We start from the raw sequence: 16,609 nt of genomic DNA, 5'->3' as shown, positions 1-16,609 counted from the left end.
GTTTTCTAAAAGGAACTTTGATAATCTCTCATACCATGATCTAGGTGCTTGTTTTAACCCATAAAGAGCTTTATCAAGCTTGTAGACATGATTTGGGAGATTATTATTTTCAAAGCCAGGGGGTTGTTCAATATACTTCATTTAGATAGCCATTTAAAATGCACACTTAACATCCATTTGATATATTTAAATCCCATGTAAGCAGCAAATGCAATTAAAATTCTAATGGCTTCTAATCTAGCTACAGGAGCAAAGGTTTCTTCATAATCTATTCCTTCTTGTTGATTATAACCTTTTACTACAAGTCTAGCTTTGTTTCTTACAATGGTTCCATATTCATCTAGTTTGTTTCTAAACACCCATTTTAAGCCAATTACTTTTTGTTGTTTAGATGAGGGAACTAGATGCCATACCTTGTTTCTTTCAAACTCATTTAATTCAGCTTGCATTGCAGTAATCCAATCAGAGTCAGTTAAGGCTTCTTCATGATTTCTTGGTTCCATCATTGATAGGAACGCATGAAATGCACAAAAGTTCCTTAACTGAGATCTAGTTTGCGTACCTTTGGATATGTCGCTGATTATGAGTTCCATGGATGTGACTTTTGTATCTCCAAGGTTTTGGTTGAAACTCTCTTATAGGAACATGTTGTTCCTCATGAGTTCCTTGAGTAGATGAGGAACTCTGTCAGTTGTTCCTCTGTTAGCCTCGGTGGACTCAGTTCCTTCATTTGAGGAACAGGAACATCTTCTCCTCCTTGAGGAACAGGAACTCATTGATGTTATTTTTCAATTCCTCGTTCCTTTCCTCTTTCACTTCTTCTTCTTCTTGTGAATCTGCTTTTTCTACTTGGTTGTACAACCCATCTCATAGTCATCAACCTGTATGCTTGGATTAGTATTTGTCAGATTCATCAAAGATTACTGAATGCTTTCTTCAACACACATAGTTCTCTTGTTATATACTCTATAAGCTTTACTATGTGAAGTATCCTAAAAATTTGCTTCATCACTCCTTGCATCAAATTTTCCAAGATTATCTTTTCCATTATTATGCACATAACATTTGCACCAAATGTTCTAAAATAGGTGATATTTGGTTTCTTTCCAAAATAAAGTTCATAAGGAGTTTTATTAATGATAGGTCTCATCATGGCACGATTAATTATGTGACAAGCAGTATTAACAGCTTCAGCCCAAAAGTTCCTTGGAAGTTCACTAGCAATTAACATGGTTCTAGACATTTCCTCCAAAGTTCTATTTTTCCTTTCTACAACACCATTTTGTTGTGGTGTTCTAGGGGCAGAAAAATTATGATCTAGGCCATTATCTCTGCTTAAGTCATCAAATTTATAATTTTCGAATTCTTGCCATGATCTGATCTAATGTGCATTATTTTATGCCACTTAGTGTTTGAACTCTTTTAGCAAAGACAAGGAACTCATCATAAGTTTCATCTTTACTAGAGAGAAAAATAACCCAAGTTACCTAGAGTAGTCATCTACAATACAAGTACATACCTCTTTCCACTTCTGCTTTGAATTCTCATGGGTCCACATAAGTCCATATGAATTAATTCTAATGGTTTAGTGGTACTTACAATCGTTTTAGATTTGAAAGAGGATCTTACTTGCTTACCTCGTGCACATGCATCACAAACTTGATCAATATGAAATTTTATGGATGGTAATCCTAAAACAAGATCTTTTGATCTAAGTTTCTCAAGTAATGAAAAGCTAGCATGTCCTAGACGCTTGTGCCAAAAGTGAATCATCTTCAATAACACTAAGACAAGTTAAATTGATTTGAGGAACAAGGTCTAGATCCACAATGTATGTGTTCCCTTTCCTTGTTCCTTCCAAGATAACCTTCTTAGTTTTAATGTTGATGATCAAGCATTTTTCTTTATCAAATTTTACAGTATTTCCTTGTCACAGAATTGAGAAATGCTTAATAGATTATGTTTTAGACCTTCAACTAAAAATACATTTTCAATGGAGTGTAGTGGTGACTTACCACCTTACCCATGCAACTATGTTACCTTTCTTATTTACCAAATGTTACACTTACCTTCATAGGTTGTGAGTGAGAGAAACTTGTTTTGTCTCCTGTCATGTGCTTGGAACAACCACTATCGAGATACCATGTGTTGTTCCCCCTCACTCCAACCTGCAAAAATCAACTAGTTTTAGTTGTAGGAACCCCATCTTTCGTGGGTTCCTGTTCTTGACTAGGATTTGTTTTGACAACCCATTTTTTCTTACTTATTGTCACATTTTTCCCAATCATCTCAGATTTTAGTTGACATTGATTTATGTAATGACCTACCTTGCCACAATACATACAAATTTATCACTAGGTAGATCAACATATTTCTTTGTCTTGTTCCTTTTCTTGTAGTTTTCAAAACCAAGACCTTCCTTCCTTTGGTCTGTGGTTTCTCAATCCACTTAGGAACTTTCATGATTTTGCCTCTGTTCCTTGCGACAACCAGTTCCTTTTTAAGATTACAGATCTGTTCCTTTAAAAATTTTTCTCTTTATTCATTTTTCAATCTCAGATCTGTATCCTTTCAAAGGGTTGATCTTATATCAAAGGAACTCAGAACAGGGACAAACTCCTTCAAGTGTGAAATCTCTAAATTAATTAGATAATTTTCATTTTTCAAACTTTCATAATATTCTTTGATTTTTAAGTTTTTATCAAATAAATCAAAGAATCTTGTTTCAACATTTTTCTCATTTTCTTAAGCCATTCTATGTGTTCCTTGCAACCTTTAAGGCTTGTTCCGTTTGTTTACGTTTTTCACGTTCATCTCTACATTCAAGAATTGCATCATAAAGAAGATCATATATTTCAGCCTAGTTTTACATCTAGTCTGACTCAAGCCATGTTGACTTACCTCAACTTTTTCTTCATCTTCTTTTTCGTCAGTGTTTGCCATGAGGCAAAGGTTTGCTGTTTCTTCAGTTGGTTGTTCCTCTTCTTCTTCCGTCTCTGAATCTCCCCAAGCAGCTATCATAGCTTTGCGCACATTTGCCTTAGAGAAAGGTGCTTTGATTCTTTGTTCCTTTCAGCAAAGCGTTCCTTGTTCCTTTCTTTGGTTTTGTCATTTTCCCAAAGAGGACATTCCTTGATGAAGTGATCTGTACTACCACATTTATGACAAGCAGCTTTGTTAGAAAATTTCTTAGTTTTACCTTTGAAGTTTCCATTCTTCATGTTCCTGTACATCTTTCGAAATTTTCGAACCATGAGGGCTGCTTCTTCTTCTTCTGATCGAATCATCTTCATCATCTGCTTTGAGAGCAATTGATTTTGATTTGGAGCTTTCACCATATCAGTATCAAGGTGAAGCTCATGAGTCATAAGTGACCCTGCCAGCTGTTCTAAGTTGAACTTAGTGAAGTCTTTTGTTTCTTGAGAGAGTGACTTTAGCCATCCATCTGTCCTTAGGAAGACTCCTAAGAACCTTTCGAACCTGTTCCTCAGATGAAATAAACTTTCCAAGAGAAGCCAACTCATTAATAATGTTAGTAAAACGAGTAAACATGTCTCGGATGCTTTCTTAGATTTCATGCAGAACAGTTCATATTGATTCATAAGTAAATCAATTTTGATCTTTTAACTTCATTAGTTCCTTCTGGTCTGGTTACTTCTAGTAAATCCCATATTTGCTTTGCGGATTTGCATCCCATGATCCTATTATGTTCATGGGGTCCAAGTCCACAATGCAACAGTTTAATAGCCATGGCATTTACTTCCATCTTTTCAAAATCAGATTTGTCATAATCAGAGAGGGGTTTTAGAGTTACCTCATTTTTGCCATTTGTAGTTGTGACTTCGAAATCACCAACTTCAATGACTCTCCATACCTGATAATTTTTAGCTTTGATGAATATCTCCATGCGGTTCTTCCAGTAGTTGTAGTACTTCCCATTGAACATAGGAGGCCTTTGAGTGGAGTAACCTTCTTCAAGTTTCTCGGTGTTATTCCTTGTTCCTTGGATCTTTTTCTCAATAGGGTTTCCTATCTTACGTGAGTTCTTGCTCTGATACCAATTGTTATTTCCCGACTAAGTTGGTGGCTAAAAGGGTGGAAAAATCCCTTCCCATACTTGTATGAAGACTTCTCAAAGAATCTCGCCTGCTTATTATGGTCAATGCCCAAAACCAAGTTGGGTTTTGTTAATCCTTTTATCCCGAAGCAATTTTGGTTGCTTCCCACAGCCAATGTTTTGAAGTGGAATGTGGATACTTCGGTAAATGATTCTCAATTACTATCTGCAATAGGTGATGTTCTAAGAAACAACAATGGATGTTTTAAGTATGTTTTCTCAAGCCTAATTTCAGCTATTGAAATAAATTGTGCTAAAATTCTCGCAATATATCGTGTCGTTCAAATTTCTGCCAAGTGTGACTCCATCAAAAACCAATCAATCATCATAGAATATGATTTATCGATTGCAGTCATGTGGAGCAATGAAGACAATGGTGGACCATGGAATTTAAGCTTTCAATTAAACTCCATTCGAAACCCAAGAAAAAGAGGCCTGATTTTGGATATTTTTCACAAGGGTAGGGCTACTAATGTCGTTGCTGATACTTTAGCAAAGCAAGACTTGGAAAGAGATGTAGAATTCATTGCATGGTTATGAGCTATTATTGAGTATCTTTGAATTTTTGTCTAAAAGCGGTGGAAAGTTGTTTGTTTGTGGATATCTTGTAAATACTCCTATGTACAGATGCTAAAGTAATGAATAAAAGCCCACAAAATTATCCAAAAAAAATAATCTGAAAATGTAAACAATTTTGTTATATATATGTTTATATTGGATTTAAATAATTAATAATTTACACACATAGACTCTAGTCGTCTTCTGAATAAAGTTTAAAATTTTGGATATTTCAGGTTAGATCCAATCTCGTGTCTAAAAATTTGGATTGTATTGGTTTTGACTCAAATGATGATTGGTTTTTATTTGAATTGGAAAATTGAAATTTACTTTTTGTTCATACTGGAATAGACAAAGCCTAAGTCAAGAGTATATATGAACTTTCTCCCCTAGTTCCAATAAGATTGGGATTCTCAAGCTCAGCTAGTCACATACTCATAAGAATCCCTCAAGGTTAGAAAATTATATGTTTATGTTACACATTATATTTTTTTAGATTTTACTTAAAAAAAAATAATTCATTTATATGATGAAAAAAATATATTCAATTACAATGAAGACATATAAATATGTATGTTTGTCATTTAATTAGTATCCTCATGCTACAAATAGAATCATAATGTCACAAAATTGTGCGATTGATTATAAAGATATTACTTTTGTGTTTTTGTTAGTATCTAAATATATTTTGTTGTGGTAATATATAATTTTCATATACTAAATTCATAATTTGACTAGTATCAAAATAATTTTTTCAAGTAACTTAGGTTTCACAATAAACCATCCCTTGGTTCATTTATTAATGGAAAATTGGATTTTAATAATCCAACCTTTAGGCGGTCTTCTTAAAACAGTCCCACTTATCAGTTATTTTTGAATAATCCAACCTTTTGGTGGCATCTTCTCATAATGATCCCAGGTGACTTATGACCTGAACGTCAGGTAATTTTTACACTAGTAGAAAAACGACGATTTGCGTCCCCTGATTTGCGTCGCACATGAAGAAAAGTGCGACGCACATCATGTGTAAACGAGCACCGGGATAAGCTATCTGCGTCGCATCGACCAAAGGTACGTTGCAAAAGCTCAATGTGCGTCGGGCCACGTGGCCCATACGATGCAAATGAATTTCACTATCTGCATCGCATCGTATTTGAGTGCATTGCAAAAGACCAAATTGCGTCGGACCTCATGGCCCATCCAACGCAGATTTGCGGCCCAACCAAATCCAGCCCACCACGCCCTTAACATATCCCTTAACCTAAATTCTATCTCTCTCAAATTCTCACTCCTCGCGCCGCTTCAGTACTCCTCTCAAATTCTTACTCTCTCTCTCACTCTATGTGCTGCTTCACTCCTCTCAAATTCTTCAACCTAAATTCTCCCTCCCTCCCTCCCTTAACCCTCCCTCCCTCCCTCAACCCTCCCTCACTTCTAAACTCTGTTTTTCGGTGACTTTCAGCGAACGAACGACACCAACGAAGAGCAGCGAATGACACCAATGAAGAGCAGCGAATGACACCAAAGAAGAGCAGTGAACGACACCAACGAAGAGCAGCGAACGAACGAACGAATCGATGCGAACAAGATCAAAGTACAATCTTGTTTCTCATATCTGAAAATATACAATAATGTGAGTTTGATTTTCTACTTTAGTTTTTAGGTCTAAAAATTCGTTTTCTATTTTCAGATCTGAAAAATAAAAACATAGCTCATGAAGATGAAAAATAAAACTTTAATCATTTCGTTTTTATTTTTATTTTTTTGTATCTAATTTTTTTTTATGTTTTATTTTCAGATCTGAAATTTATTCTCGAAGTTGTCTCCCTCATTTTTTGCCATCCCACACTCCACTTGATGCAATTGTTATAAGTTGATTTGTTGCAAGCTTGAAATGGCGAGGGAAGGAAGCTTTTAGTGAGAGAGCTCCCAGCCAGAAATCGTGCCAAAACAACGAACTATAACCATTCCTATGCGCTTGCGGATTTTGGCTTTGAGAATGCAGTTTGCTTCCGGATGTTTTAGAATGGAGTGGCAAATTTTCTTCCATGGGCCACCTTTAGGGGGGAGAATATGTCTTGAATGGTGAACGAGGGAGAGTTAAATATTTGTTGACAACAAACTTGTGCAAAAGGGAGTTTGGCTCGCTAAAAAACCGCCACACCCACTTGAAGAGTAACGCAAAGTTTCAATGAAGGAGGCTGCCCAAACTCAATCCACCAAGACATTTGGGTAGTTCAATAAGTTTCCTAGGTGCAAGGGCAATATAACTTTTACCCGAATAACCACACCAAAGAAATTGGCGTTATAGTTTTTTTATTTTTTCAATGATGCACTTTGAACCGGGAATAAAGACATGAAGTACATAGGAAAGCTTGACAAGGAGGACTTGATGAGAGTGATTCACCCTCCAAAGGATAAACGTTTCCCGTGCCATGTTGCAAGTTTCTTGGTAATGCGGTATGATAGGATCCCATGTGTTGCATTGGGATGAATTTCCCCCTATAGTAATCTTAAATAAGTGAAGGGGAGACTTCCTATATTACATTGGAGATTGTCCGCCGTATCCTTGAGTCACTTGTTACTTGTGTGAATGCCAATCATTGAAGTTTTCTGAAAATTAACTTTCAAACCTGAAGAGATCAGATAAAATAAAATCAGTGTTTTTTTAATAGTAAGGAGATAATCAAGATTTGGAGGAAAAAAAGTATGGTATCATCCGCATATTGCAAGTAGGTGAGTTTTAGCCCACCACTCCCCCACTTCGACTCCCTCCCAAAGCGTCATGCTTGTGGCTTTTTGAATCACAAGACTAAGAGTCTCAACCACAAGGTTGAATATGAAAGGGAATAATCGATCCCCTTGGCAAAGGCCACGATGAAGCTTGAATGGAGATGTGGGAGTTCCATTAATAAGAATTAAAGCGGCCGCACTCATAGTACATGCTCGAATCCATTTGCACCGCTAAATTGGAAATCCCATCTGATTGAGTGTTCAACTATAAGAGATGTTGACAAAGGCCTTGTGGAAATCTAACTTCATAATTATTGAACTTATCTTCTTCCTTTTGCAAATTTCGATCGATTCCCCTGCTATTAAGGCACCGTACAAAATACGCCTTCCCTCCACTAATGAAGATTGGTATGGCTCAATGAGAGAACTCATGACCTTATGTACCCTTCTCGCTAACACTTTTGCTATGATTTATAGGAAGCACCAACCATGCTAATTGGACGAAATTCACAAAAGTAATTCGGATTGTCAGATTTAAGAATCAAAGCTATAAATGCAACATTCGAGCCTTTTGGAAGGGTGTTGAATGACCAAAATTTTTCCATCATGGCATAAACATCATCTTTAATCACTTCCCAGTTCCCATGCATCCTTTATGAACTTGAAACTGAAGCCATCTGGCCCCGATGCCTTTTAAGAGTTACAAGAGGCAACGACCTCATCAATTTTCATACCGTGAGATGAGTTCAATGAGCATATTAGCTTGATGGGTAGAGAGTTTCTTGAAACCCATTCCCTCATGTGATTTCGAATCTTGCTAACTCAAGTGATCAAGTGAATCAAGTAGAATCAAACAATAAGACCTTAAAATTCCTAACAGATTATCACCTTAGTAAGTTATTTTTAAATTGAGTTAAAATTAATAAATAATTTGTCAAGGTTATCATATAGGCACATGAGACAAAATCTACAGCCAATTATAAAAGTAGAACAACAATTGAAGTATTTTTCTTATATGTCATGCGTCCTAAGTATATAGAGTTCCCATAACATGAAAATGGTTAATTTATAATATAAATAATACTACATAAAAAATTTACTTTTTGTATATGTCTTTGACTTTCTTAAGTGTTTAAGTTCCATGAAATATGGAAAGGGTTATTTATTTTAATATAAATGATACTATATAAAATCTTTACTTTAATTTTATAATTAGTCTACATTAAATATATATTTTTTGGACGCTTACGAATGTGTTGATACCCTCCTAACATCTTAGTTCAATTGCTACTCGCTAAATTCTCACTACCTTTGTGCACCCCGTCTCGAATCTTGCCAACCTTATCCATATGAATTTTTTTCCTATTACACAGATTGTATAAGTATTAATCATAATTATTAGTAATAAAAAGGAAAAAAATTGTAATTTTCATTACTAATAATTATGATTACTAACGACAAATTAATAACTAACGACAAATTACATGCCAAAAAAATTGAGAGCGAAAACAAGGAACTCGAGGGGGGGGGTGTTAGAAGTCTGGCAAGTAAGGAGAAAACAAGGAACTTTTAGAGGGGAAAATTAGAAGTCTGGAGACTTTGAAAAATATTCATGATACTATTATGAAAAAAATTGATGCTAATAAAATAACCAACTTTTTATCATATTGGTTCAATTGCCACTTGTTGAACTCTCACTGTCTTTGTGCACCCCGATTTCGAATCTTGCTAACTCAATCAGGCTTTTTTTGTCATTCCACTGAATGTATAAGTAACAAGCATAATTTATTAGTAAGGAAAAGCGAAATTTTTCATATTTTATTTCAATTCTTAGAAAAAAAAAGAAGGGCTTTAGAATTTTTTTTTTCATTTTTAGTTTTAGTGGCAAACTAATTGTAATTTTCATTTGCCAACCATGAGAGTACTATATATGTGGCCATAAATTGTATTATTGTTTGTCGTTTGCAACTTATGAGTTTCGGGTGACATATATTGGTATAAATTATTGATCAATAAACTATTCACTAAAAGAATATACCTTTTTGTGATACTAGCAAGATGCATGTATACAAATCGTAACGAAATAGAAAGCAATAACTTGACCACAACCATTTATAACGCAAATGCGAAACTCTATATGGCCATCTTATGTCTACCCATCAATTTTAATATTCAACTTTTATCTTTTCTAAACCTGAAAAACTGATAGGACTTTGTATCACTCCCAAATTACTCACTTTTAAATAAGAAATATAATTTAAGAGTATTACTTGTAACACCCCCAAAATCCATACACGTCTACAGCTATGTCGCATCGACTTTGGGAGTGTTACTGTAATAGCCCTTATTTTTAAGAATGTCTTAAATTAAGTAATTGTGTTTATTAGTTTAACTAAGCTTCATATCAAATAGAGATTTCTAAGAATTATTATTTTAAATACAATTATGATGGTGTGGATTTTATTACTTCGAGGTTATTAAGTGTTAATTGAGTTTGATGAATGTTAAGTATGATTAACGCAAGGCATAAGTAGAAAAACGGTAACTCAAATCATTGCCTCGAAAACTAAAATGCAGCAGAATTAGAAATGTAAATACAACTCGGGAATCATAGATGACCCCTTTTATTCAAACCTCAAACCATTTAAGAACATTCTATAAAATCCAGTAATACTTAATCCAAAATGCTTAACTTCAAAACTAAAGACTAGCCCCCGTATGCTTGATATCATGCAGCAGCACCAGCACACCTAGTCTGCTCCCCATTGAAGCGTCAATGGTTCATCACAGGTCAGCAAACACAGAATCAGCTATGCTGGGTACGTAATGAACCATTGAAAATATATGAACATAAATGATGCACACATGAACAACATGATATATGATACTACGTTATGTCACGTCCTTTAGTCTTCTTTAATTGGCATCGAACGGGCATCGTCATCTTACTAGAATCATACGGGCTACTGAATCCTTAATAGACAACTTGGTCTATTAGATGAAATGCAAATACGGTTTTGTTCCGTCTCACACCCATCACCTTAGTATGCATACCCCCAAGATCGAACGGAACCTTCCGCCTACTTGAGTTATCAATATATAAGGACACTACTGTCGTCACAGTAGGCCTGCGTAGGAGTGTAGGACAAGTCCGACACTCCCCCCATTGTTCTTTACTTGTAGGGAGTCCAGCTACAAGTTATTGCCATAATCTTGTTACTATTCTATTCTTTTCATAACCTCAAAGAGTCATTTACATGATCTCTTAATTACAATGCTCAAATCTTATCTCTTGTAACACTCTCGTTACACTATGGATCAGATTAATAATGCTTATGTTACACTATGATAGAACTTCGCATCTCAGTGCAACATATTGATTTCACGTTACAAACGTCTAACCAAACAATCACAATCAAAAGTTCCCTATCATGCTACTAAGTTCCAATAAAACGAACTGCAACCTAATCAATGATACTAAAACTTGGAATTAAACTGGTATGCGTACGTACCTTGTAGCGGAGAATTTTCGCTGTCTTAATTGAACGAGCCGCTTATGAAATTGGGACCTAAACCGTTAATAACAAGCTTCAGTGCTACGTCCTTGATAACACTAACAACTACTACGTACTAAGACCATAACGATCTAATGATTCGAATTAAACGATAGCTAACACCTTATTCAAGAACTTTCGTTACTTTTCTATTCTAGTGGATTTAACGTCTTTTAAGAGTCAAAGTCAGTGAGCAACTAAACTCAGTTAGTGTCATTAGTCCACTATTTTACCAACCCAAATAAGTCATAAGTCCAACCACGTCTTATGCTTAAGTCCAGAAGTTAAGTTCAGATAGGTCTCATGTCCAAAAGTTAAGTCATATGTCCAAGAGTTAGGTCTCATGTCCAAAAGTTAAGTCATATGTCCAAGAGTTAGGTCACGCAAAAAAAGATAATAACTTTAACTAATAACAGTATTACACTTTTTCTACTCCCATCTTATTCCATTACAAACCTTAACCAGATTTTTAACTTAAAAACAGAATAATAAATTAACTAGTTAAACAGTCTAATAAATTACTAAACAACTTTAATTACTAATTACAACTTACATAATTACAAAAACAGTAAATATAAAAATAAACAAATAAAACTGATATAGTGTTAAGTACATAAATTATACCGCTAAAACTCGCCGGCAAAAGAGCTCCGGCGACCGACCTCCAGAATCGAACACCACACAACCCACGCGCACCACTCGTGCGCAAGACCACACTCAACCGCGAAAAACACGCGAGCCTCCTCGCCTTGCTTGTCGCGCACAGACACCCACACCAGCCTCGCTGGTTCGCACAACTCCGACGCGACTCGCCCAACCCCCGATTTGTCGCACACACACACCGACGCTCGCCTCGTTGCGCTAGAACCTCGAACCTTCTCTCCTGCGCACCCTCTGCGCAACCGTCTTGCACCGAACCTCGTTGCAACCGTCTCGCACCGAACCTCGAACCTTCTCGCATGCGCACCCTCCGCGCACTCGAAACACGAACACCCTTCGCACCCCTCGACGAATTCCGAGAAAGAACACGGCGAGGGAGACGAAGAAAACAAGGAAAGAAATCTCGAAAGAGGGAGAACAGCGACAGATTGAGAGAATTCGAGAGAGAAATTGAGAGAAATCTGAGAGAGAGAGGGAGAGTTGAAAGTCGGCTGAGGGAGAGGGAGAGGAGAGAGAAAAAACGGCTGGGGAGAGGGAAGAAGGATTTAGGGTTTTCTTTTTGTTTTCTGATTTTTCCTTCTCCTTTTTCTTTTATACTCCCTTCATAAAAAGGTAGTAACACTAGGTCAAGTAAAAATCAGTTTAACCTTTCAAACTCCGAAAAAGTTTCCTAAACCAACTCATATTATCAATATTTTATTCCTATTATTTTGAAAATAAACTAAAATACCTTTTTATTAACTTCTTTATATTTTCTTAATTAATACGAAATAACTCCCAAAATACGGAGTATTACATTACTGCCACGTGATTAACACGCTTTCGTCAACCAACTACTCCCTCCGTTTCCTAAAGATCTTCCTTGTTACTGTTACTACAAATACCAATGAGAATCAATTTGTGTGGGGTGTAACGCCTCGACAAATTACAAAACCTTAATCGTCAGCGGAAATATACTTTAAGCCTGTGGGTTATGGCCCACTAATAAAATAATAGCCTAAAATGGCCTCTTAATCATACAAGTGATCATCTCTTAGCAATAATTATTACCCGTAAATACAGAGAATTCTAGTTAACTCCCATGTATACAGAGTCACTTCAACTCGGCCTTCCTGGAGCATCCTTGACATAACTGATCCTGAGCTATCTTTATAATACCTGAATAATTTCATGAAGTAGAGAAAAGAGAAGACACAGAAAGTAACCTAAAATGAGTTGAAAACTCAGCAACTTCACTCCAGCCCGTAAGAACGGTTTTAGTTCGTAAACATTTTCATGCACAAACATATATCACATTATATTGGTAATTGTTCGGAAATACTATCAGAAAACGTCATCGTTGAATAGTCTGCTGACAAGGAACATTTGCGTGACCATAGTTCATTGGCAAGTACAGGCTTTGGACATATTATTAACTTTATCATATGACCCTTTTCGTCCGTGTTCATTCTTATATCGTAACATAATTCCTCCACCTGTAACTTACCCATTTGATAATTCAGTTAATAATGCCAAGCCAACAGAACCATCCACTTTTACAAACTTGCATATGTTTATATTTCTAAACAACACCAATAAATCATGATAACCAGGTTTCATAAGTCATAACATCATCGTTCATAGTATATCTCATCATGCCACATAACTACAACTATTCATGTGAGTATAACATGCATTACATACACCATATATATACATAAGATATCACATTATACCACATAATCATCATCACAATGCCATAACTACACATAATATTACACATCGCATAGACGGGCGTACACATAATTGCTGGACATGAAAGGTTACACATAACATATACGAGCATGTACAGATGCTAGACATGAAGGTTACACATAATATATACCATCTTAAACATATACTTTGAGAATCACCCATGATGTCATAGTGTATGAAATCATAACACATATTTGCATTCATAATCACATTTTCGTAACATTAGAGTCATCATATTTCATAGTATCATAACATATAAGAAGCATCTCAATAATTCATATCATATCATAAGTTTTATCCTTATCTTTCCATCTTACTTATTTACATTGGTAACTTGGCTAGTATCATTTATCCGTCGGGTGGTCACAACAAAGGTGACACTTGCGGTACCCGTATCATAATTTAGTCGGGTGGCCACAACATAGGTGACACTTGCGGTACCCGTTTCATAATTCAGTCGGGTGGCCACGACATAGGTGACACTTGCGGTACCTGTATCATAAATCAGTCGGGTGGCCACAACATAGGTGACACTTGCGGTACCCGTATCATAAATCAGGCGGGTGGCCACAACATAGGTGACACTTGCGGTACCCGTATCATAAATCAGTCGAGTGGTAGGTGACACTTGCGGTACCCGTATCATAAATCAATCGGGTGGCCACAACATAGGTGACACTTGCTGTACCCGTAAAATACTGCCAAGAACCATCTTTCACTTAACTTTATCATATTCTGTTCCTTTTACGAATCATAATCACATTACATGATCGTAAGCGCAATCATTAAACGTAATCGCAATCATAACATAACCATAATTACATTATATTATCATAATCATGAAAAGTAATCATAACCACATTTTCATAACATCATGATCATCATACCACATAACATCCAATAATTTGACAAACATCATTTACATAGCAACTATTTCATATCCAGCGTACGATAAATAATGTAGCATAAATATCGTATAAAGCATAATAAAACATAGTTGGAGCGGAAGTGTGGGTGCTAGCGTTCTCAGAGCATAAAGATTTCATGGACGTGTTTTCATAAATAATGTTTCGTTTTCTTTTAAGTGTCTTGTAGAGATCATTTCAGAGTCATAACATCATCGTTCATAGTATACATAGCCATCATTGAATCATATCGCATTTCATCATGCCACATAAACATTGTAAAACATAATCAACATCATATACTCGTATTCATGCTTATGAGCACATATAAAACATCACATATAACATATATGGGCATACACATATTTGCTGGACATGAAAGGTTACGTCGTACGCTATTCCTTTTCTTACTCCTTAAGTATCGTCATAACTTAGCCTCCAAGAATCGTCATACATATATCCTCCTCAAAACATAATCAATAATTAGGAAATTACCTACTACAAACATTCCTTACTTAGTTATCCATAAATTATTATCATTAATCTAATGACCACTAATATATTATAATACTTATGAACTAAATATGAAGTCATTTTTTTTTTTACAAACTAAAGTATACCTAGTATTCAATTACAAAATTCAGATTAAATGAACTAGAAGGTAATTAGTTTAACATAACATTTTAAACTAATCCTCAACATAATTATTATCCCAACTAGTTAAAGGTTTAAACTAAACCAAGTGATTTAATTAAATCCAACAAAACAGTCAACTTAAGCCCAATAAGTTAAAGCAACAAAATTAACTTAGATGAATTAACTAAGTAAACCAGATTCTAAGCCCAAAATTATGTTTAACTTAATAAATTAAACAACATAGTCTAATAAAATACTAAATCAACTTCAATTTAACTCCATTATCCCAATAATCAATAAGTAACTTAACTAATATTATAAGAAAATCAGATTTGAGCCCAACTAATATACATGGAACAATTGAATCAAGTTGGTGTAACTAATGTAAATCAGATTCTGGGCCCAACTTAGATTAATTAATAAAAGGTAGTAATTGGGCTTGCATTATAAAACTTGAAACCAGAGTTTTAGAGGGAAAACAAAAACAAAAGGTGTTATACCTCTACTCTCTTGGAGCAGGGACGAGCAAGGCGGGTAATGAGCTCCGGCGAGCTCCGGCTGGGGTGCAGGCCGCGAAAGCAGGCGACGGAACGGGAGTTCGGAGGCGGCGAAAGCAGACTCGCGTCGGCCTTCGGTATTTAGAGCTCCAGCAGCAGCAGGGAAAACAGGGCAGCAGCCTGCTGGGCCCAAGCAAGGGAGTTAGCGACGGAAATAGGAGAGAGAGAGAGCAGCGACGGGCTGCAGGTGCGGCGTGGGTCGCTGGCGAGGGACGGGCATAATTTCGTCGGTGAGAGGGTGGTGGTGCGCCAAAGGTGGTGCGCACAGTGGTGGTGGCTCGGTGGTGCCGAGAAGAGGAAGAGTGAGAGGAGAAAATTTGTGATTTTTTTGTGGTTTGAATTTATGATTTCAAAGCTCATTTCCCCTGTGCATTTATAGACAGATGTTTGGAGACAAGAAATGAAGGTGGTAGATGATGAATGGTGGTTCACATAGAGGAGGTTGAAGTAGGGAACAAAGAGGGAGTAGGGGGAGGTGGTCGGTTGACCGTGGTTTTCTTAGAGCACAACCAATGGTTGCCCTATAGTTTGAGATCATTGATTATTCTATTACTTTCTCACTCTTCCACCTACCCTACTATGTTTTCTCTTTCCTCCAATTCCTTCTTTGCTCTTCTTTTTCTTAGTCCATCATGAAAAGTTGGGCATCAATTTTTTCCCCAATTTTTTTCTCTCTCCTAATAAACTAATAATACTTTTACACTCTCTCTCATCATAACCCACATGGAGGGCAACAACTGGGAGTACTCTTAGGGGGGTTTCCTCCTGTTCTTATTTTTTGTTTTAATTCCTCTTGGTGACTAAATGTCAAACTTTGACCCTTTTAAATGTTTTGGATAGTTTGAACTTCCAAATATAAATCTCAAAATCATATAGTAAAAAGCTTTTCTTATTAAATTCATAAACTATATTATGAAATTAGTTATCATAATAAACATCGTTTTTCGTAATACTAATGTAAATATATTTATTTTAGAGAATAATCTTAACCATAATTATTTAAGAAAAAATTAGGATGTAATTAAGCTAATAAACATAATTAGTAATTGATAAAACGAGTTTAAGGTTCGGGGTATTACATGGGGTGTGGGGTGGGTAAAGTAGGAGAGAGAAAGGGGTTAAGATAAATAAACAAATAAAAAGGGGTTAAACTAG

At 35.9% G+C, this 16,609-nt stretch overlaps 1 long non-coding RNA gene across 2 annotated transcripts; it reads right to left on the bottom strand.

Annotated features, from left to right (window-relative positions):
• Window positions 1-12,607: 12,607 nt before the first annotated feature.
• LOC104908889 (uncharacterized) lies at window positions 12,608-16,009 on the bottom strand. 2 transcript variants are annotated; one of them, XR_008967088.1, is made up of 2 exons: window positions 15,398-16,009; window positions 12,608-13,103 (listed from the first exon to the last, which is right to left on the bottom strand). It is a non-coding gene; the product is annotated as an uncharacterized LOC104908889 (long non-coding RNA). The 2 variants fall into 2 exon arrangements; XR_792238.2 differs by having other exon boundaries at window positions 12,608-13,097.
• Between the last annotated feature and the right edge of the window lie 600 nt (window positions 16,010-16,609).

Source organism: Beta vulgaris, chromosome 7 (genome assembly GCF_026745355.1).
Source record: "Beta vulgaris subsp. vulgaris cultivar EL10 chromosome 7, EL10.2, whole genome shotgun sequence".
NCBI classification, from domain to species: domain Eukaryota; kingdom Viridiplantae; phylum Streptophyta; class Magnoliopsida; order Caryophyllales; family Amaranthaceae; genus Beta; species Beta vulgaris.
This window is presented reverse-complemented; position numbering and strand designations above follow the sequence as displayed.